Below are 23,841 nucleotides of genomic sequence, written 5' to 3' on the forward strand. Positions count from 1 at the left end.
TCTTCTGCGGTGGTCGCAGGCCCGCCTACCTTGCAGGAGTGATTGGAAGCTCTGTCCCGCCACGGGCCACTGGGCCTTTTCTCAAATTGATATATTTTATAAAGGTACAATCTGTAAATTGATACATTTTATCTAACTTGACAAAATTTTTACTTTACTTTCTTTGATTTTTTTCTTTTGAACCATTCTCTCTCTCCTTTCCCTCTGGCTCCTCAATTTTGTTGGACCTCTTGATATTGGTCCACACATGACTTAAGTTTTGTTTTATTTTATTACTCTATTCTTCAGTTTGGAAATTTCCCCTTGACTTCAAATTCTGACTTCAAATTCACTGACACTTTTGTTATCTCCAATCTGTTGTTAAGCCACTTCAGTGAATTTTTTAAGATAACTTTTCATTATAGATAGATAGATTCCTACCTACCTACATACATACCTCCATCAATACATACATCTCCTTATGGACCTATGGAAATTTATTTCAAATTTTTAGTTTACAATTCAATACTACTTTATTTTGCTGCTTAAATTATTCCTGCTTTGGCCACTAGGAGCTGTATGTGTGTGTGTGTGTGTGTGTGTGTGTGTGTGTGTGAGAGGGAGAGAGAGAGAGAGAGAGAGAGAGACTGACCACATCCTTACTTTATGGTAATATAAGACACTGAAGGCTTATCTTCCATTTTCCCTGATTTAGCTGTAGAATTATCCATTTATCCAAAGAGCTCTAGATTGATCTTTTTTTCTTTCTTTCTTTTCTTCTTTCTTTCTCCTTTCCTATCTTGCTTTCAGATGATATTTAAAAATCAAGATCTGGGTGCTACCTGTGCTTCCTACTATTTGGTTTATTTTTAAATTTCAGATATTTATTTTTTTAGGTTTAGAATCCCATTTGTCTCTTTCATAGTTTATATTTCTCAATTGAACTATCGTATTTGTTCATTTACTATGAGCATACTGCTGTTTTAAAATTATTTTATGAAATTTCCAACCCAAGATCTTAGGGTTGGTTTCTACTGATTGCTTTTTGTAAAATTCTTAAATATGAGTCACGTTTTTCTATCTTCATGTTTAATAATTGTAGGCTTCATGGTAAATGTGAGTGATGTGTTATAGAGAATTTGAGCACTGTTATATTTTTTCATCCTCCAAAAGTCCTGACTTGTTTGTTTCAGTGGGTAGTTAATAGGACTCAATCTCCAAACTCTCTTTCTCTAAGCGAACAACAGCTGATATCTCTGCCCAGTTCATTTAGACTTAAATACTTGGAGTTTGCACTGCAAGTGTGTAGTTCAGTGATCAACCAGATTTTGGGGCATTTTTATACAGAATCGTACATCTCCTTCTCAACTCTACACTCACCCCCTTTCTAGTTGCTACAGTCACTTCTGTGGTACCTTGGTCAGCAAACCTATAGGTTTCTATCAGAGATGTAGCCACTCTACATGGAAGCAAACTAAGAATCAGGCTCTGGTCAAAGAGCCTTAAAAAACAAAACAAAACAAAACAGGAAATTCTCTTCTGCCAAATGTTGATCCTTGCTTTAGTTTCTGGGTTTAGTCATTTTTAAGTGCCTTTGGGTAGTTGTTTTCAACTTGTTTGCTTTTGTACTCTGTCCAGAATTGATAGCTGTTACCTGTGAAACAGTTATTAATCCAAAAGAAGCTAAAAGAAACAAATTTTGCTATTGATTTTAATGGTAGGAAAAATGTTCACTTATCCTATTACTGTCACCTTTGAGTTGTCTATAGAACACTTTTTAAACTTTTTAGAAAGAAAATTTTATACCATATGTATTCAATAAAACAGAATTTCATCAAGAACTAATTTTTGACATTTATAAATTTCCTAGGGAACACATTGTATTCATGACCCTGTCACTCTTCATCTACCACCAGAAAGGAGACAATCCAGTCAGAGAAATAAATTGGCCACAACAGTTAAAATGATATGATAACAAATACTGAGATCAGGAAGAGGTCTTAATGGGCAGATTTTGTTCAGGAAGTCTTCATAGAGGAGGAAAATATTGAGCTTATCTTGAAGGAAGTGGAAATAGGATTTTCTAGGAGGGTAATAAAAATATGAACCAACAGCACCATTTGGTTTAGGGATGAGAAGTTAGGCTAAAGCAGAGAGTTCAAGTGTGGAAATAATGAGCTATAATGTTCAAACAGTTGATCAGAAGATCAGGATTCCAAAGAAAAGTTATTTGAATTCCATTTTCTTAGAGGGATAGAGGGATGGAATTAAGATGCAGTGTATACAGATCATGTGTGTGGTGGGCTCGTGGTAAGATGTATGATAGAAGTAACATGAGGTTTTGCTTTTGGCTATGTTCTGATGAAACAACCATAAAATATGTCAAGCAGCCCATACACCATCTGTTGTGGTTGGGGTCTCTACCTAAATGGCAAATATGTGTGGAAGAGGAAGGTTTTAGAAAGGCATCTGGAACCACACTGAAACTACCTAGAAAGGAAATTTCATCTTTGCCTGCTCCTCACTCTCTTAAGGCTCTTCTATTATTGTGTTTCTGGAAAAGAAGAGTCAGATGATCCTACCAAAAAGGACAGGCTGGAAATGATCCAAGGAGATGAGTGGACTCTAAGCTCCAGGAGATCAGTATTCACCCATCTGTGTGGTCCAATACTCAAGAACTTACATCTACCAACTAGTGGACACTGAGTGAGTATGGACCTAGGAATGACAGTCAATGAATCTGATCACACAAGCTAATTGCATGCTTTTCTTTATGTGTATTTTCCCCCACCACCTCTCTTTTTGGAGGAGGAAGTCATTCAAAACTATTTCAGCCTATGATTTTAGACTTAAAAATTAATTAAAAGTGAGCAACAGTGGTGGCAATAAAATTGGTGAAAAGTTTTCAAGGAAAAGATAAATCTTGGGGCTGGGGATTGGCTCAAGCGGTAGCGTGCTCACCTGGAATGCTCTGGGCACTGGGTTCGATCCTCAGCACCACATAAAAATTTTTAAAAAATAAAGATGTTGTGTCCACCGAAAACTAAAAAATAAATATTAAAAAATTCTCTCTCTCTCTCTCTCTCTCTCTCTCTTTAAAAAAAAAAGATAAATCTTCAGAGTCACAAATTTAAATTTCAGGTGAGAATCTCTTCATACTGTTACTCAATGTTCTTAAATATGGAATCTCTGGATTTGTTTATATTGAGGAAGGTGGAAAATTCTCCAAAGGGTAAATCAAAATATTTGTTCATTTTACAAATACGCTATCACTTTAAAGGTGGTACCATTATTTGCATGTTAAATACAAGGAAAACAAGACACAGAGAAGTTTAATACTTTGCCTGAAGACACACAACTAGTGGGTTTATGAACCAGAATTGAAAACGAGGTAACTTTCAACTATACCATCAATTGGCACTAAGCACTTGATTCAGTTGCTGGCTAATTTGTCAGGTTAATGATGAAGGGAGAATTCACCCCACAGAGTGATGGTGAAAAGAACATATCAATGAGGTAGCTCCACAATGGGGCAGACAAAGGGCTAAAGGTGAGACTAACAGCATCAAAATGCTTCGTTCTCTTGACACAGCCCCCAATAAACAGTCAAGAGTAGAATCTGGCTGAACAATGAAATCTGGACCAACTTCTCTTGAATCATCCCTTATCATGGGCAAAACAAAAACTGTAAAGAGATCTTCATCTGTCCTAATAAGAAAATTACTAGGGCTGGGGATGTGGCTCAAGCGGTAACACGCTCGCCTGGCATGTGCGGGGTGCTGGGTTCGATCCTCAGCACCACATAAAAATAAAATAAAGATGTTGTGTCCACCAAAAACTGAAAAATAAATACTAAAAAATTCTCTCCCTCTCTCTCTCTCTCTCTCTCTCTCTCTCTCTCTCTCTCAATCTAAAAAAAAAAAAGAAAGAAAGAAAGAAAATTACTATATCCTTCTCATGGAAGTTCTACATTTTCTAGTATTTCTTTCTTCTTCACATGGGTCCCCCAGCATTCAAAACTAAAATTAAGGGTAAAGCCCATTCTAGAAAATCACTGAAAATCCAGAATTCACCTCCACTTGATTTATTTCACTAGAATAGGCCCATCAAGGGAAGAGGCTGTTGACTTTTGTCCTGGTTAATTAACTATTCAACCAAACCATGTGAAGACTTACCATATCCCAAATATTTATACTAGGCAAATAGGACATAGGTATTAAGAAGACAGTTCTTACCCTAAAAGAGCTCATAGTGCAACTGTCTGATCTAAAATAAGTAGCTTCACTTAGGCTCAATTTACTCATCTATAAAACAGAACAATTCTCATCCCCTTTTCAAGACTACACATTCCCATTGGTGTCAATGTGGCCTGTGCTGCATTACAGTATGCAAAGTGACCTATGTAAAAATTTTTTTTACCTTTTATACACTGCTTCATTTAGCAGTCAATAAGCTAATCTAAACTATATGGATAAATTAGGCAATTTTCTACCAAATGCTCTGAATTTCTATGAGACCAATAACAGAGTAATATGAAATTTCCTCCTTTTCTTAAAAAGAGGCTAAATCCTTACAGTAGAGGTACAAGAAAGGTATTGTTTTACAGATATAGTAAGGATTACATTATTTAGAATTATGTATGTAAGCAACAAGGGCCCAGAAAAGACTAACTCAAATAAGATGCCAATTGTTTTTCTCTCTGATGTAAAAGAAGTTATAAGTAGATAAGTCCAAGACTTCTACAGTAGTTATGAAATTGTCAGATGGAAGCCAGCTCCTTCCTCCTAGTTGCACCAACCAGAAGGTATGGTTTTGTTCATCTGATCCAAAGTAGTTTCCATAAATGCAGCCAACACGCTCATTTCTGAGTAGCAGGACAGACAAAGAAAGTTAGAAAAACTTGATCAATCTGCTTGCATCTCACTAGTTAAAACTGAGGCACAGCCATGCATGCTTAGCTGCAAGAGAGGCCAGGAAATTTAATTTTTAGTCAGGGAATAAGGTGCCTAGCTTAAAGTAAAATTGTCTTTGAGAGAGAAATTGGAACATCTATTTTTAAGGCATTTAGCAGCTTTTAATACAGGAACTTCAGAAAGATACTTATAAGTATTCATTGACAACTCCTACAGGTGTGCCTCCTTTCGAAGAGCTAACACCTGCTGTAGTTCAGGAGAGCCCCAACTCTAGTCAGTGGTTTCAAACTTCATCTAGAGGACTTGAGAAAACAGGTTGCTCAACACCAGACCTAGAGTTTCTTGTTCAGTAGGTCTGAGAGGGGCCCAGATCATTTGCATTCTGATAAGTTCCCAGGTGGTAGTGGTGATGCTGCTGATTTGGGAAGCACACCTGAGAATTACTGCTCCAAGCAAGTGGAATGAAAGGAAAAAGGAGGAAAGCAAGAGACTGTATTAAAGCTGAGAGGGCAAAAAGGTCAGAATTAACAGAAATAATAATATCAAGTCATAGGATAGACACACTGTAAGTCAGGACTGCTAACTTATCTATTAAATCAAAGAAGCAGTCTCTTAATGTTTCAGAACGTTCCAGGACATAACATAACCCAGATGCTATTGCTCAAGAGATCCTGGGTGTGACTGTGACCTGACCTGCTTGACATGCCTTTTTGGAATCAACAACAACCACACATTATTTCTCCAAGTTGCTGAAATCTGATTTCTTCCTTACTTCTGTCATATCCACAGCCCCATTGGAATTGCCAGCCTGTGGCCTGCCTAGGATATTTGGCTCAGGTTTTCCCTGGAGGGCAGAATGCTGACACAGAAAGAGCCATAATCAGCTTCTGCTCTCACAGTCTCAGGAAATCAGTCACCTGGGAGTCCCTGGTTTCCTTGTCATCTCTCCAGAGCCCCCTAATCATGACAACTTCATTTATGAGACTGTCAGTGGTGATAAGCCAGCAACTTCTAACCATCCATCAAGAAGGACAACAACATTCTCTGGTTGGGTGGAGCAGTTTACTTTATCATTGGAGTCTTGCTTTTCTATTTGCTCCCTTATGTTTTATATCCTACAACATAAATTCATTCATGACTATGGACCCTTGACTTTGATCATACCTACTTGGTACTCGCTGTCTGTATACTCTAACAGTTTGTGGATATTCTGTCTCCTTCAGCCAACATGATTACACAGCATACCCAAAGCATTCAGCACAGTGCCTGACATCTAGGCCATCCAACAATGCTAGAGGGTTGACATTGATCCTGGGTTTTGTCAGCAGACCTTGAGGTTCTCTACTTGTTCCCCTGCTGAAAGCTCTAGGTGCTATCTCCACCTGCAAGCATGACCAGCCATAGATATGGTCAACTTCTCTTTGCCCTTACCCTTATCTGGAAAAAAGACTGCCCCAAACACTGGGAGCATATTGACAGAATGCCAAGCCCAAATGCAGGCCTTGGGCAGAGACAGAGAGGAAAGGGGAAGAATATAAATTACTAAAGATTTTCATTCCAATAAGAATAGCAGGTGTCTGAACTCTACTGAAGGGACCCCAAAGCCAGCAGCAATTGCAAGGATCAATCATGACCTAACAAGTCATTGAGGGTTTAGAGTGAACTTGGCCCACACTGTTGTCCTGGGCGTGTTGGTGCTGCAGTAGAACACAGAACTAGACTGAGCATCCTCAATCCCTCTCTCGTGACGTGGTGAATTGGCACCACCCTCCCAGTGCTGCCCCATCAAGGAACCAGTGAAAATAATTTATGGAGAGATCTTTCAGGAGGATGAAAAGATTAGGAAAATTTTATGCTCTAACAAACTTACTTATTCTTTCTTCTCCCTGTATGTATGTATGTATTTATGTGTTGGCATTAGAACTCTAATGCTCAGCCAGAAAGCACCAACAAATGAGGATCTGAAATCACTCATTCCTCAGGTGCCGGACTGTCTATGGAAAATGAAATTGATCTCTTTTAAAGATTTGATTGGGCTAAGGAAGATGGCTCTCCAAGCTGAGTTCATCTGCCCTAATCAGCTGCATTTTTTTTTCTAGTCTCATTTAACTTTCTTGCCACAGAGATAAAATGAGTGTAGACAATACAAAAGGGATGGAGCCATGAAGCAGTAGAAGGAATTAGAGGGCTCCTGAGTGAAGAGGTAATCTGACTCACTGTTGACACTGCTGTTGAAAGTATTTAAATAGCTGACCTACTGATGACCTTTAAATTTGAGATTTTACAGAAAATTTTAAAACCAAATAAACTTTGAACCAATAAAAATGATTTTGTAATTCTAAACTAATCTAGGAGGTCAGACTAGGAAAATGTTGGGCAGGGACCATTATTGGGGAGGGAGGGAGCTCAAAAGACGGATTTTGTTTTTCCTATTTAAAAGCCAGTTGTTTTATACTAAAAAATGTATGGTAACCTGTTATGTGAAAATACTGGACAATAAAAGTATACTTGGAGGCAGATAGCGTATAGAGCAGAGGAAAATATTGTATTTGTATGTAATATATCAAATAATGATGTATAATGTTGGAAAGGGAAAGATTGACATGGAGTATGATGATTTCATTGGGTAAGGGAGACGGGTCTAGAGTCCTATGATATGTAAAATTCAGATAGACAGAAGGGAAGCAGTTATTATTCTAGGGAAAGAAAAGTCTTGAAATTGGATAAAAGGAGAGGGAGCACAATGGAGATTACTGTATAGCTTCTAAGTTAAGTGATGGAGAGAATCAAGTGGTGGAAGGGTAATGTTAAGTGGATATTAACAAAATCTCACTTCTTACACTGACCAAAAGAAACAAGGAGAAACAAAATAGAGAAAAGTATCACTACCTGACCTAGGGAATAGTCATTATTTTATTTTGTTTTTATTTATTATTTACTTTTTATTTTATTATATATGACAGCAGAATGCATTACAATTCATATTACACACATAGAGCACAATTTTTCATATCTCTGTATACAAAGTATATTTACACCATTCATGTCTTCATACATGTACTTAGGGTAATGGTGTCCATCTCATTCCACCATCTTTTCTACCCCCATGCCCTCTCCCTTCCCCTCCCACCCCTTCACCCTATTTAGATTTTGTCTAATCCTCCCATGCTCCCCCTCCCAACCACACTATGAATCAGCTTCGTTATATCAGAGAAAACATTCGGCATTTGGTTTTTGGGGATTGGCTAAATTCACTTAGCATTATCTTCTCTAACTCCATCCATTCACCTGAAAATGCCATGATTTTATTCTCTTTTATTACTGAATGGCCATTATTTTATATCACTAACCCTGAGAAATATGTACAAAATATGATTTGGCCCAAATTGAAATGAATCATCAAAAGCTAACAACCTATCCCCATTTCCTGAGAGATCTATATTGTTATGGGAATATGAAGAAATTCTATATAATATTTTTTAAAAGATTATAATCTCAAATTTAATAAAGATTAAGTCCAGATATATGAACAGGGTATAGGATAAAAAGCAAATGCCATACCTTGCCTTCCCTTCCACACCAAGGAAAGAATATATTTCCCTACTAGGGCAGGGAGAGAAATTACATACTAACACATTTTTTTTCTCTAACATGAATTTTTAATGGTGGCACAAGATGACTCAGTAAGACAAATTTTTCCTAATAAAAAAGTTCTGAGGTAGAAACATCCCTATTATATTTGTCTATACTATTATGGAAAGATCAAATTTTTATTCCAAGTTCCTTTGTTACCCTGAAGTGAGCTCTTGACCCATTGAGTACTGGAGAACAGATTTGATCATTCCAATCCATCATTCAGAGTCCAGATAAAATTTAAAGAGAAGATTAAAATATCATACAAGCAAACTGAAAATGGCAAATAGCAAACTTGGAAAGAGTTTCTGCTATTAAAAAGTGATGAGCAAGAACATAGAGCAAGCAAGCAAATGCAAGACAGGCTAAATTCTGCAATGGAAAAGGCACACATGAAAATGCATGGAAGTTGTAAATTTTAAATGAAATTCATTCTCTAGAATAAAATTTAATAAGAAAAATTAAGAGGGCATCATAATCTCAGGATATTAAAGAACATGGGCCCTAGGAAAAAAATCAAAAGAAGGAAATAATTAGAAAACAGAGTTTTTAAAGAGAGAATTTTGAGAAAATATAAAATGCTTTAATGTGATAATGCCAGTGCATTAAGTAACACAAGATACAGCAAGATCAGAATTCACAATACAACAATAGAATCAAGGACATAAATATAGGCTTGAAAAAAAAAGAGAAAAGAAAAGAAAGGAAGAGAGAGAGAGAGAGAGAGAGAGAGAGAGAGACTCCAGACTCTGTAGAAAAACCACAAAATACCAAAAACAGTGATACTTGTAGAGAATAGGTAGAAAACATGTATATGTGAAATAAGGGGGCTTTAAGAAAAAAAAAACAGAACAAATATTATAGAATGAGTAGGAAGACACAAAATAAAAGAAAATATCCCTAAAGTTAATGGAGCTTTCAATTGATCCACTGAATTTACCAAAATTCCAATAAGATTTAAGATATACCCTATGAATCTTCCAAATTTCAAAAACAAAGAGAAAAAGTGCTATCATCACTAAGGAAAAATAACTTACAATGGGAAACAAGCAGGGTGATCTCAAAATATTTCAGAAGGAAATGGCATGATATCCAGAGTTTGAAGAGATGGCAAAGGTGAAACAAAGGTTTTATATCTAGCCAAGCTGAGTATGTGTTTCATGTGTGTTAACAATGGAAACATAAATTCAAAGACTGAAGCATAGCACCCCTTGAAAAATTCACTTGAGAATAGTCTAAACTAAAAATTTAGTTAAAGTACAGAGGTCATAAATAAAGAATATTCCAGCAAAGGTAATGTTGAACATTTATATAAACACAGAATTGAACCCAAGAAATTTTGCTAATTATGTTGAAAAAAATAAACATTTAATTGTTTAAAGGCAAGGTATGTAATAGAGAAAGTAATAACTGAAACATAATTTAATGTAGTAATAAAAAATTTACTAGAAATCCACACAAGACTACACCAAAAAAACCCAAACTGTGAAGTCTAAATGACATAATTTCTTCATCAATAATAGAAAAAAAATCACCATTAGTTACTTTCTCAATTTTCAAGTAATAATTGCAAGTTTTGGTGCATTTGTTAAACACATCCAATATTCACAACCAGAAGAAAGTTGCCCAACAGGAATTGTAAACACAGCAAAAAACACAGAGGCAAGTATGGAGCTCGTGGCAACTGTAAAATATGTTAACAAAAAAGTTAAAAAAAGAAGAAACATAACACAAGAGAGAAAGCATACAAAATAAGATGGCAAAATATAATACCAAATATATATTTTATAAACAAAAGTAAGTTGCTAATTTACCTATTTGTGAAGAAACTATTAGATTGGGGTTTGTAGTGAACAGGCTTTGCCATTAACATAGATCACACATGATTGTGTCTTTCTACAATCTCAGAATTTACCAAATACTCATGGGTCACCCAAAAGTCAAACATAGGTTCCTTTACTCTGATCTTCACTACTAATATCTCAAGTCACATATAGCAATTTACGTGTGTGTGTGTGTGTGTGCCTGCACATGTGCACTATAGAAAGGCTTAAGGCAGCCACAGGGGTCTGGGGGGCTGAACTGAGAGCTAAAGCAAAGAGCAGATAGGAATGCAAAGAGTCACTGTAGATAATATTTTTGAACCAGCTGAAGACTGAAGAACTTGTTCAGGGTGCAGAGCTGTCAAAGTGCAGGAACTTATTCCAGGCTGTGGTCCAGACAGACAAACGGCAGTTTCAGAATGTCAGCTTGGAGTGTCAGCTTGAGAGGTCAGTTTGCAGTGAATTGTGTGGGTGGTTGTCCCGGGCAGAAAGAACCATGCTGAAGTCCAAGGATAGAGGATCAGAGGTTTGCTGCCGTGGTGATGTTCCCAGGCAAGGCTTGGGATGAGTGACCAGGTGATGATGGGGTCACTGTGCCACCATGTCCAGTCTTGGGGTGCTCCTTCTTTCAAGGACCTCAGGTGACAGACAGGGTTGCTTCATTCAATGGACAAGTGTGTTCAATAAACTCATGGGTCTGATTTTTCTTATGTAAGTCTAATATGCCCATGCACTCATGTGCTTCTGAATACTTTTATCAGTTTACATGTGGCCATTTTTATCAGCACAATTAACTTATTAGTTTGTGCCTTATGGTTATTCTAGGCAGATGGTGGTTGTTGACTCGTACAAACAAGATATAGATTCATTCTACCTCAGCATTTGTACTCAAAATGGAGTAACTCATGGTGAACTACTGCTTTATAAAATGGAGTTACTCAGGGTTAGGCAAGTCTGAAAACTACACTTTAATATGTCATATAGTTAGCACAGCATGTCACATAGCCGGCTCTTTTAGAAAAAGAAAACTCCAGTCTACAAAAAAAATACCTATAAAGTTCATTAAGACTGAAATTCAAATGATAAACCAACACATGGCAAATAAATGAAAGTACTGTTTCCAATGTACTGCCTACTGACCTAGCTGAATTTCTACTCCGCCCTAATCTTGTTTATCTTTGAGAACAAAATGCCTGAAGGCCAAAGTTCCTCTTCAGGTGGGATTCACCAAGCCCCTTGGATCTGAGATGACTGCCAGAAAACACCAAAACATCTAATTTCATTACACAATCAAATTATCCTATACCAAGTGTTCAACCTACCAGCCACCATGACAGGAAGCACCAGACCATAAAAAGTGGAAGAAGACGGTTGAGTTCTGGGAAAATACATGAAATCCTCCCTTTTGTTAGATGATCCCTCCCTCTTATTCATTTTAACCTACATCCATGACTTCTCCATCCCAATAGGTTAAGGAATTGATTTGCAGGCCCAGACTTTCCCTTCTCCCTTCTCTGATCAGTGAATAAACTTATGCTACTAGCACTAACCTTTGGTTTTGCTTTTTGGCTTCTCAACACTGACCAGAAAGAGATCTCTGCAGAGGCAGGTTGTTTCTTCACCCTACAAATGGAGGGTAGAGTTTGTGAGAAACAGAATAATAAAGCGATATATGACTAATGTACAAGGAACTGTGGTTTCAGAAGCTGTCTTACAACTTTAAATTCCAAACTAAAGGATTAAAGGGGACAAAGAGAAGGCAATTATATAGATGAAGATGTATCACTTAATAAACTTACAACTCTATTGTTTGTATCGAATAGAATAGAACTAAAATATATAAAATAAAAACGTTTAAAATGCAATGAAAGTTTTACAGAAACACTCTAGGAGTAGAAAACTTCAATATTGTTCATAATTAAGTTTAAAAAGCCTTTCATATTTAAAATAAAATTTACTTGTTTTGAATTTTATAATCAACAAAGGTGTGATGTATATTGTATGATTTCAAACACTATATAACAGACTTCCATATATGGAAAACAAAATATACATACTTTTCATGTGTAAAACCTAGTTGTTTTTTTTTTTAAGTGCAGAAAACGTAGAGTTGGGTGGTACGTCCCAGGTGTATACATAATGTATACCCAGCTACTCAGGAGGCTGAGGCAGGAGGATCCCAAGTTTGAGACCAGCCTGGGCAACTTAGTGAGATCCTGCCTCAAAATAAAAAAGGGCTTGGATGTACTCAGTGGTAGAGTACCCCTAGGTTCAATACCCAGAACCACACACATACAAAATGTAGCATATGAAAATGTAAAAATGTAGAAAATGTAAAACATTTCAAAATTTAAATTCCCAAAATTACTCAAAACCTTTTAACTACAAAGAGAAACAATAAAACTACAATAATTGATAAACTAAAATATTTCTAACTCTAATTAAAAATCTAAGGTCACAGAATGTCAAATCATAATTAAAACATATTAAATAACAATAAAGCACAGCTTTATGATCAAACCTACTGAATGAAAACATAATTGCACTCAGAGGAAGATTCAAAGCCTTAAACAACATCATTACTAAATAAAAACTGGTATAAACCATATTTTATTCAAAAAGAAGAAGTAAACAAATTTAAGAAAAATACACAAAATAAATTATAGTTTTGTTTAATCCAAAAAGTAAAACAAATCCACTAACTACCAACAAATTAAAAAATGCAAATACATAATACTAGAAGTGATACAGGGTATATTTCCAGATTTAGTAAAACTTAAATAACTTTCATAATGTATACATGCTACTGAAACCTCACACAGTACCCTATAAATATGTACCAATTTTATGCTTTTATGTATCAGTAAAAACATAAATTTAATTTATAGTTTAAAAAATTATAAAAATTAAACAAAAGCTTGACTTGATACTTATACTAGTAAAATTATAAATTGGGTAGGTAAAAATATTTTAAAGAAAAAATACACATTACAAAAATCCACCCAACAAAAGTAAGGACATTTAAATTAATGAATAACCACTGGGGGGTAAAAAAAAAATCAAGAGTACTGAAAAAACAAAAATAAGCCCCCATACCCCCCCAAAAAAGACAAAGTTCAGTTGGTTCCAAACATGATTCATAGGGGCTGAGTAGTTTTTGAATGAAATACCTAATTCTGGAAAAATGAGGATTCTTCCCAATGTTTTCCTGAGGCCGTCACCCTGGGAATAGCCTGGACTCATGGCCAGCCAAATCAGAAATAAATTTTAAGACCTTTATTTTTCTAAGCAGAATGAGGAGCCAGAAGAAGGTGGACAGTTAAATAAAACATCAGTTCACACCTATTAAAAGCAGTGGAGGCAGTTTCCGTGCCAAATTGGCTTGAAGAAATCGTGTGGCAGGTATGCTTTTAATGAAGATCATTTCTCCACCTTCCTGTTTAAATTTGACTTCTCTGGCAGACTTGGGCTTCCTTGGCATGGAGGAAATCTGCTTAACTACCACCATCTCAACCGTGAACCAGACAGAGCTGGATCCCTTTACCACTTGGGCAGTTTGGCTTCTGACGTGAACAGGAATAACAGGGTTGTTTCCAACCGAAGACCTCAAGAGAGAGTATCCAGCAGGAAAAGAGGGGCTGCTGTGCATGGCTGGATGGGCCACGTGACATTGGTGGCAGAAGCTGTGCCCACCCTAAGCCTAAACTGAATTATAAATGATAGCCCCTTGGCAGATGCTGGCAGCTAGAAAGACAGTCTTTGTAAACATCTCCACGCTGAGTGCAAGCACTTCTAGAGCTGGAAGCCTGGCTGAGGCCTAGAACCTCTGCTCAGCTTGAGAACAGGCCAAGGCTGCAGTCTTAGCCTCTAAGGCTCTCCATATCTAACCACACTTGTCTTACAGATTACATAAAAATTTCATGGCCATTTCATTGTTTTCCAAATAGGTTCAAAATTATATCAGACTGTGGAATATCTCACAAGGCCTTAATCCAGGCAGACAAGTGTTTGCTGAGCATGTCTGTATTACTTTCCTATTGTGGCTGTAACAAATTACCCAAATTTGAGTGGTTTAGAATAAAACACACATTTTTTAATCATACACTTTAGGAGTTCATGAGACCAAATTGAGTCATATGGGCTGAAATCAAGGTGTTGGCAGAGCCGTTTTTCTTCTGGATGTTCGAGAGGAGAATTCATGTCCTGCCTTTTCCATCTCCTAGAAGCTGCCTGTGTGCATTGGTGCACAGCCCTTCCTTCATCATTAAAAGCACATTGTTCCAATCTCTGCTTCCATTGTCACATCTCTTCCCCTCATGCTGAACCTTTTAGAGGGACCCTAATGACTATTGGGCTCAACTAAAAAATATAGAATAGTCTTCCCTTCTCTGGATCCTTAATAATCACATCTGCAAAACCCTTTTGCTATGTAATTTGTCCTCAAATAATAGGGATTAGGACCTGGACATCACTGGGAGGTGGTTTTCTATCTACTAAAATATCCTCTATGGACATTGTATGTGGTACCTGTTCTCTTAGGCACACACCTTGGCCAATACAATTCAACAAGGCAAGAACTGACACAAGTTTATGTGTGATCAAGATCTAATTGAAAAAAAAAAAGGTGGGGAGGGGGTGTCAAAGGAGAAGAGAACATCTTGTTTGGGAGTGTCAAATTTCTTGTTTGGGACATTTTGTCTAATGAGGTAGCACAGAGGAAAGGAGGAGTTGAGGAGTTGAACTGGATATTGAAGGATGAGGGAGAAGTTTGCTTCCCTGGGTCCTAAAGGAAATCTTTATGGAGAGTTGTCAGTTAAAAATACAAAATATCAGTACTTTCAACACACTCCATGTGAAAGCATCTCCAGAAGTGCAAACAGCAAATAATTGTCCACTTACAGAGAAAGAAATCAAAGAGATTAGTTTTAGTCATGCCCCTTACACTCCAACCTACACCCTTCCTAAATGCCTAAAGAAATCTATGTCCTTCAGAGTGCTCTGGGAGAAATTGGGTCAAGTTATGCCCACTAGAACCTCTCTCCAATTCCTCTATCCAACTGACCGTCGAATATGGTAGCTAATATATGTGGCTGTTGAGCACTTGAAGTGTGACTCGTGTGACTGAGGAAATGAAATTTTAATTTAATTTCATCTTAATTGATTTAAATGTAAATGCAAATAGCCACATATGGCTAGTGGCCACTGTGGTGCACAGCACAATTTCAGATATTCAAGCTGCATAAGGACAGCAGCCCTGATTTATTCAGCCTTATATCCCCAGTGCTATCGCAGTGCTTGCTGCATGTTTTGCAATCAGTAAACGCTTCCTACTTGATTGAATGGAGAAAAGAGAGAAGAAATTATTAAATTGGAATGATCCCATAGCACTAAAATGGAAAAATAATAATTCCTTGCTTGAATTCTGTCTCTACCTCTTAGTAGTTGTACAACTTTTGGCAAGATACAATTTCAAGTGATAATAAATAATAGTAATAATTGCGAACATGTGTGAAATATTCAGTGTGTGAAATTCTTTATGAGAATTAGTTGGTTTGATTCTTCTAACAAGTCCATTTGTTGGTTGAGGAAACTGAGACTATGGAGAGATTAAGTCAATGATTTCAAATTGATGGTCATGACCCATTGCTACGTAGAAAATCAACTAAGTTGGTCCCTATCAGCCTATGTATGTATGCATATATAACACATACATGTATGTGTATGTACTTATATATCATTCCTATCTATATATGTACTAATTATGTACTATATGCATATGATTAATTATTGAAAAGGGTTTAAATCCACTGGATTAAGTAACTTTGTCAAGGTTGTTCTGCTAGCTATGATGAGTTGTCATTTGTACCAAGCTATCTGACTTCAAGCCTTATATCTTAACTGGTGTACTCTTCAATGATGTATGATTTGATAAGAAATGCATTTACATTTAAAAGAACTGAATTACATATAAATCTTAAGGATCTCACCCATCCATAAGGTATGGAATATTCATGTGCTCCCTCTCTCTCTCTTACTTTCAGTAATGCCTAATACCTTTTAGATTTAGTCTATTGTCTTTGGCTAAGGACCAAGGAAAATTGATCCTAATTTAAATGTCTATAAATCAACCTAAACTATTCCATTTTGGCAGAGGTTATTAGGATTCACCAACAAGTGCATTTTTTTCCTATGCATACTGGATACACCACTGGTGTCTTCATTAATCTTAAAGTTAAGTAGGGCCAGGTATTGAGTTCTGGCCAAGGTGGTGTGGATAAGAACATTGAGTACCATTTCGAGGACTAACCACTAAAATCCCCCACATTGTCGAACAGGCTCATCAACAGGCTGAATGGATAGAATAAAATGGAAGATTTAGAAGCCTAAAGGATGGCAAAGCCCAGACAGAAGCCTTGGCCTAAATGTTGGTGTGGAACACAGCCCACTCTCCTCTTCTTTCACCCTGGTTTGGACTCCAGTATGAGAAACAGCACTTTGTTGTATTATGCCTGCAGAGATGTGTTAGTTATTCCAGCTGCTAACCCATCCTAATATATTCCTTCAGTTGGTGAGACACATAAAAGAAACAAATCTGATGTGTCTTTCTACTTCCAGCCCATCTCCACTGTCATACTAGTAAAGGAGGAAGACTACAATAACGACCATTAACTCCTGGGGTTAGGAGCAGGTAAGAAGTCTATCTGATAGCTCACCCCAATTGTTCAGGCCATCAGAAGAGAAGGGCAATGAGTATTCAATCATCTTAACACCATGACCTTCAATTTGCATAGTAATTTTCAATCTCTAAAAAGTGTTTTTTAATACATTATTTCACTTGATTACATTGAACAGAAAGAAGTATCCCCATTCTGCTGATGAAGAAACTGAGGTTTAAATATCATAATATTTACTAGAGATTTCACATGTACATTAAGAGCAAGGCCTATGATTCACAGTTATATTTGCAAATTCTAAACCCAGTGACTTTCTGGGGAGGAGATAAAGATGCAGCTCATGTCATGAAGTCCGGCTTCAGGATCGTCTATATGATGCAAGCTCAAGCTCCCTGATACTTGCAAGAAGAAAACCCTAAATTACATCATAGTTTTTCTTGCTTTTCAAAGTATTCACAGAACTATCATTTCATTTGATTCTCATAATAGCCCTGGGAGGCATCAAGGCTGATATTATTATCCCCATTTTACAAATGAGGATTCTAAGGTTTAGAAAGACCAAATAATTTTTCCTAGGTACATAACTTGTCACTGAGAGAATAATAGAACCCAGGTCTCCTGACCCCCAGGTCTAAATTATTGCTAGATGGTATTTCTTTGCTACCCCTTATCTTAGAGAACATCTTGTCTAGAAATGATATAGTTCCTCACCAGCCAAAGTTTTGTTTTCTGGGACTTAATAGCTTTGTATGAACTGAACATTTTTCTCACTTTATTTCTAATGCATTTAGCTCAGGGGAAATCAATAATTTTAAAGAAGATGGAAATATTCCTTAAGCTACTAGTTGTTTCTTTTCTTAATCTTTCTTGATGTTCATCATCTGGGACCAAGGAACATTTCTGTTTAGTGCTGCAGCCTTTGATATGGATGGGATGATGTTGCTACGGAGAGTTGTCATTGCTTAGGGAGGGCTAAAGAGGGGAGAGATCAAGAAAAGAGGGACACACATCACAGCCCATTGGGAAAAAACCAAAGGCTCTGATTTTTCACATTGGAATCTAACAGTTGTTTGGCAAGAAAAGAAGAAAAACAAGCAAGAGACAGAGGGTAGCCTCCTATAAGGCACAAGGTCATTCTGTTGCCTCGGGGATCAGAGAAGACCTAAGATAATTTGGGGGACAGAAAACCTCTCGGTGATATAACTGAAGAAGAAATGGACATGCCACACTAAAAGAAGTGATGACAGGAGGTGTGAATAAGGCAGGACAAGCAGAGAGCATGGTGGTTGAGTGCTGGCCATCACCATCTCCTAATCCCCAGAACCTGCAAATATTGCCTCATATGGCAAATGAGATGATTCAGTTAAGGATCTTGAGCTATTCTGGGTAATTGGGGTGGGCCCCAAATGCAATCACATATATAAGAGAGAGGAAGAGGCCCTTCTGAGACCCATGTTCACAGGAGTAGACAGATATGCATCATGCCAAAGATGCCAACAGCCACCAGAAGGTGGAAGAAACAAGGAAGGGTTCCCCACTAGAGCCTCTGCAAGAAGAATGTCCCTTGACTTCTAACTTCTGGCCTTTAGAACTGTGATAGAATAAATTTCTGTTTTAAGCCACCAAAGTTGTAGTGATTTGTACTGCAGCTCTAGGAAACTAATATAGATGGGTTACATCAGCATTTTGAACCAAGAATCGAAAGTCTGCAAAGAGGAAAACCCCAGAGATCCAACCCTGGCCTCTATCCAGACTGCATAGGTAGCAAGAGCCTCCAGTATGCAAGACCACAAAGACAGCAGACTTATATTAGTTGGCTCAGAAGAAATTTCAAAATTGAGTTTACCGTGAAATTGAAATGGGAAGCAGAGTGATTCTAGGTTACTTTGGAGAATAAGACAGTTGATAGACCAGTGAGTAACCACCAGGGCTTTGTAGGCAATGAAAATAATGCAGTCATGATCTCTACAGCTCTCCCCTCAAAATACACACACAGACCCTTCCCCCTGTCATAATAAAACTCTTATACACACAGCCCTTGATGTTCCATTCTGTGGGCAGGGGAGAAGTCCAGGAATTTGAAAAGTCAGATTTGCAGAAAAAGAATTTGAAATAATGTTACCCAAAGTGTATAAGGAAGGTTTGCACATAATTGTTTATTTAGCACAATAAGATCAAAGTTTATTAATAGGAATAAAAATGTTATTTTATGCAGGCACAATGAAGGTTTTTTTGTTTGTTTTGCTTTGTTTCTTTTGCAATAAACTCATCCTTACAGAATGAGATGTAACTAATTTTTTAGATATTCTGGGTGTTTTAGTCAACTTTTTCACTGCTGTGACTAAGGGAACTTCAACCAGAACAGCTGCAGAGGAGGAAAGGTTTATTTAGGGTCTCACGGTTTCAGAAGTTTTAGTCTATAGAAGGCCGGCTCCATTCTTTAGGGCTTCAGGTGAGGCTAAACATCATGGTAAAGCATGTGGCCGAGAGAAGCAGCTCCCATGAGATCAGGAAGCAGAGAGATTCCACTCACCAAATTCAAAATATATACCCAATAGCCCCGCCCCCAATGAACCACTTCCTCCAGCCACATTCCACCTGCCTCCAGTTACCACCCTGTTAATCCCATCAGGGATTAATTCACTGATTATGTTAAGAATATAACCTAAACATTTATCCTCCAAACATTGCATTGTCTCACATGTGAGCTTTTGGGAGACTCCACATCTAAACCATATCACTGGGGATAGGGAACTGCAACTTAGAGAAGACTTTCTCCATTTGTCCTACCTACCCCATGTCTACCTGACAAGGACATGGAACTTCATTTTCCCACTTTTGAGTAAGCAAACTAGGCTGGAGAGGAAAGACACTCGAGTTACAGTAAACAATAGAAACAGGACAATTTACACCTCAACTGTTGAGATTTGATGCATCGTAAAGGAGGAGTAGTATATCAGAAAATGAGAGTGGGAAGAAGGGATTTGTGGGGCAAAGTTTAAGAGATATAGAGGATGCAATCTCCTTTAGGGGGAGGGGGAGCACTCCTGGAACATCCTCTGGAAGCTCAGGACATGTCTGTGTAAGGCACTTGATGATCTGCCCAGGAGGCCTGGCTGTTTCCTAACTCCTGGTCCAGTCTCAGGCCTGCTTCTATGGCACCCAAGCCTATTACTAGAGCCTCTAAGTGAAAAATCTCTTGAGTCTTCTGCAGAGTCATGGTGTGTGTGCGTGTGTGTGTGTGTGTGTGTGTCTCCTTTGCAGAGGAGTGACCAAATTAGTGCTGGAACATCGAGAGTGTTAACCCCTCCACAGACTATAGAATGGGGGATGGGGTGAGAAGGAATGAGAGGAGGAACATCTATCCATAATAGACAATCCAGAGGGAAAGCCCATAAAGTTGATGTTTCCAACTTCTTAGAAAATAACCTAAAAAGAGTAGTTATACAGATTACATACAACTTAAAATAATCATTAAATCCCATCACACTTTACCATGCCCCTTGGGAGCACTGTAATCAAACAGCTAGAATCCCAGCTCCAGTACTCAGCTGTGTATCTTTAGGAAAGTTACTTAATCTCTCTGAGTCCCATTTTCCTCTTTTAGGAAAAGAGCCAGTGAGGACTCCACATAGTTTCAGAACTAAACAAATGACCAATGTCATTTGCTTAAAATAAAGTCACCATGTCAACACTGAATCCCTTTGAAAGCAATACTAACTTCAATATACCTTGGAATCCAGCTGGTATCCCAGATGACCTTCTTTAAATGGGGAACTCAGAATTGACTCTGTTATTTTTAATCATCAGCAGCAATTACTCCTTCCAAATATCTTGCTTCTGATGCAGATTTGAACTGCTATGGTCACCTCCTAAACCAGACTACATGGAACATATTTTTCTTACTATTGAGAAATCCTTGATTTAAAACTGGACTGTCAATCCTTCCATTTGTTGTCTTTTACATTCATGGAAATCCTACTAATCATTCATAGCAATTTGCTCTTATTACCAGGGGTTGGAACAGAATAGTCAAAAACTCCTGTTTGGAACTCTCAGAAATAAAAGGAACAGGGAAAGTGAGATAACTCAGAGCCCAGAATTTTCCTTGTGGCTGCTCCCACTGCCTCTCCCTCAAGCTTCCTTGCTGCTAAGGACACAGGCAGAGTTAACAGGCCACAGTGGGCCTCCAGCCTGTTTTCTGCCATGAAGAGAGAATCACAACAAGATCACCAGTCCTTGCTGACTGTCCCTTTCCATTTCATTAAGTTAGTGGGAAAAAAAACTATTTTTTCTTTTAATTTTAATATTGTCAATTGCAATAAACTCAACTAAGTTACACCAGCAGACTGCCTTCTGTTTGTTCGAGGAAATTAAGTTGTAGTCTTTCAAAACCTGCCTTAACTAGATATTTGGTTTTTGGAATAAGACTAACAGCCTCTCACTACACTAATGAATTCTGCTGGCTGCTAAAGGTCTGGCGTGGATGCTGAGCTCGTGGGGCTATTTGATTCATTTAATATAAGTGTCTCCTAATACCATATATAAACAAAAGGACAAATACCTTCTCAGGCATGGGAAGCACTTAATGGCATCTGACAAGATAGTCATAGCAAGTTTGTTGACATACTTAACCAGAGACCCAATTATATTTATACAAACATGCAGTTGAGACTTAAGTGTTTCTCAAACAGTTGAGATGAGTAAAACTTTATTATGTTGGGGCTCAGTTTTGAAATACTATGAGGAGAAGGCAGCCAGACACCAAAGAATACGGGTCTTGTTTTCAGGGATTCCCTGGTCTCTTCCTGGGAGTTCCTGATTCAAGGATAGCATCTGGGTTGTTGGCCTTGCCAGGATGGCAGCCATGGCTTGGTGTCCTGGTCATGTCTGGGTCAGAATGACAAGAGGAACATAACCATTGCTCTCAACATTTGTCATTCCCAGGTTGGGAGAAACAAGGAAAGGTAGAGTAATCTGAATTCAATCCACAAAGCCACAGGCTTAAACCCAAGAAAAGAATAGTGGGAGCATGTCGGCTGGTAGGACTTCACAATTCTTTTCTGAAATGACCTTCTGACCCTTGCTTCAAAGTTCTGGAATTCAAAGGTAGTCATCTGAGACAGAGTGATTGACAAACTCCTTAATCCAACTGGCAGGTGATGATTAGATTCCGGGTTGTTTCTCATTCTGATTCTCATTGCTTCCAGCTCTATTGCAAATCTTAGCAGTCGTCTTTGACCCCTTCCACTTCTAACGCTCCTCCTCCAAAGTGTTCCGAGTAGCTATCTCTCTGCCAGAGCATGCTTCCCCCTGTATTCTTCCCCCAAACAACTCTGCTGACCCAACACCAAGAATTTCCTTGCCCACCTTCTGCCCATCTGAGTGAAGTACTATTCCATCTCCTGTATGTCAGTCTTCAATTTTAAGTTTACCTGTTGGTATTGCCCACTCCAACATGAGTTTTACAAGGAAACCTGGAAGCTTAGAAACCATGCCTACATTGTCCCCTGCTAGATCTCTGGTTCCTTGCAAGATTTATGGCATATACTTACTACATATTTGCAGTCTAACTGGGTAACAGAGAAGCCATCTATCTAGAAGTATGTGTGTATTTGTGGCCAGTGGTGGGAGTTAGGAAGAAATAAGACTGCAAATCAAACTACTGATGGTTTTATTCCCTGAGCACAGGCCATCTCTCATAATAGGTTGTTGAACATTTGAAATATAAAAGTTAAAACAGTTCTCACATTGTTTTAACTGTTCCTAAAAAATAAGACTTGGGTCAGCATGCCTCCAACCCCTATAACTTCTTAAATAATTAGGTTTACCCATCGCAGCTGTCTCGGCTCAGGGTATCCATCCTAACACTCCACAGCAGCCCTCCCTCCATGCTCGGGTTGTTTCCTCTGTCCAGTTAGCTTGATTTGCTCATTAGGCTCAGCTCCTGCATCTTGGACGTAGGCTCTATTCTTTGGCTTGGGCTGAACAGGCAAGATTTTCCCTTCATCAGGCTAATGAAGTAAGAGTCTTATGTCATCATTAGTGCTGGTGTTAATCCAAGCAGAACTAATATTGGTGTTGTTCCAAGTGGAATTAGTCAAGCCCAGCCCCCAACAAGCCAGATGTTAGTCAGGCATTTCTTACCGATGTTAATGAATAATTCCCTTGAGTTCTACAAACAGCTGAGTCCACCAAATGAACTTCAGGGACCTAGAAGAAAACTGTCTGCCTAATTGAGATTTGTCCTAGGCAGCTACCCAGGCCTTAGAACTTCTGAACTGAAAGCAACAGCAAGTTCCTTTTTCAGATAGTAAAAGACTCCACTACTTCCCACTGTCCAAAGAGATGGCCACTTTGGGCCAGCCAACAGGCCCAAGGGTTTCCTAGTAAGTTTTCCTTTGAAAATCTCTCTCTTCTTCTGTGTCTGTCTCAATAATTTAGTTCGTAAGTTGTGCATTTATTTCCTCTACTGGACTGTGATAGTAAGGATTATCTTCCCATCTCTGTCTCTGGCACCTGGTACAGAAACCACTTAACTGTTCTCTGGACATAAATAATGATAGAACCTCTTTCTGAGATGGTCTGCTTCATCTTCCAGCTTCACATGGCTTTTCTCTCCCTCTCCATCAAGTAAAATTTATCAGCTCTAGTCTTTCCATTTGTACTTGATCACTGCTCTCATAGGAATATGATAATAAGAATAGAAACCATTTATAGTAAGGGCCAGACACTGGGCTAAGACATTTGCATGCATTTTTCAACGACCAGTGAAAGCAGTATAGCAGGACTTTTAAATGAATGTCCAAGGATTGGAAG

At 38.0% G+C, this 23,841-nt stretch overlaps 1 long non-coding RNA gene across 1 annotated transcript in view; it reads right to left on the reverse strand.

Moving 5' to 3' along the window:
• Positions 1-23,841, reverse strand: part of LOC125613215 — a 58,957-nt gene that overhangs the window by 25,767 nt on the left and 9,349 nt on the right. The window contains exon 2 of the long non-coding RNA XR_007343713.1: positions 11,899-11,971. This is a non-coding gene — a long non-coding RNA (uncharacterized LOC125613215). The remainder of the gene's footprint in view (positions 1-11,898; positions 11,972-23,841) is intronic.

Source organism: Marmota marmota, unplaced genomic scaffold (assembly GCF_001458135.2).
Source record: "Marmota marmota marmota unplaced genomic scaffold, marMar, whole genome shotgun sequence".
Lineage (NCBI taxonomy): Eukaryota > Metazoa > Chordata > Mammalia > Rodentia > Sciuridae > Marmota > Marmota marmota.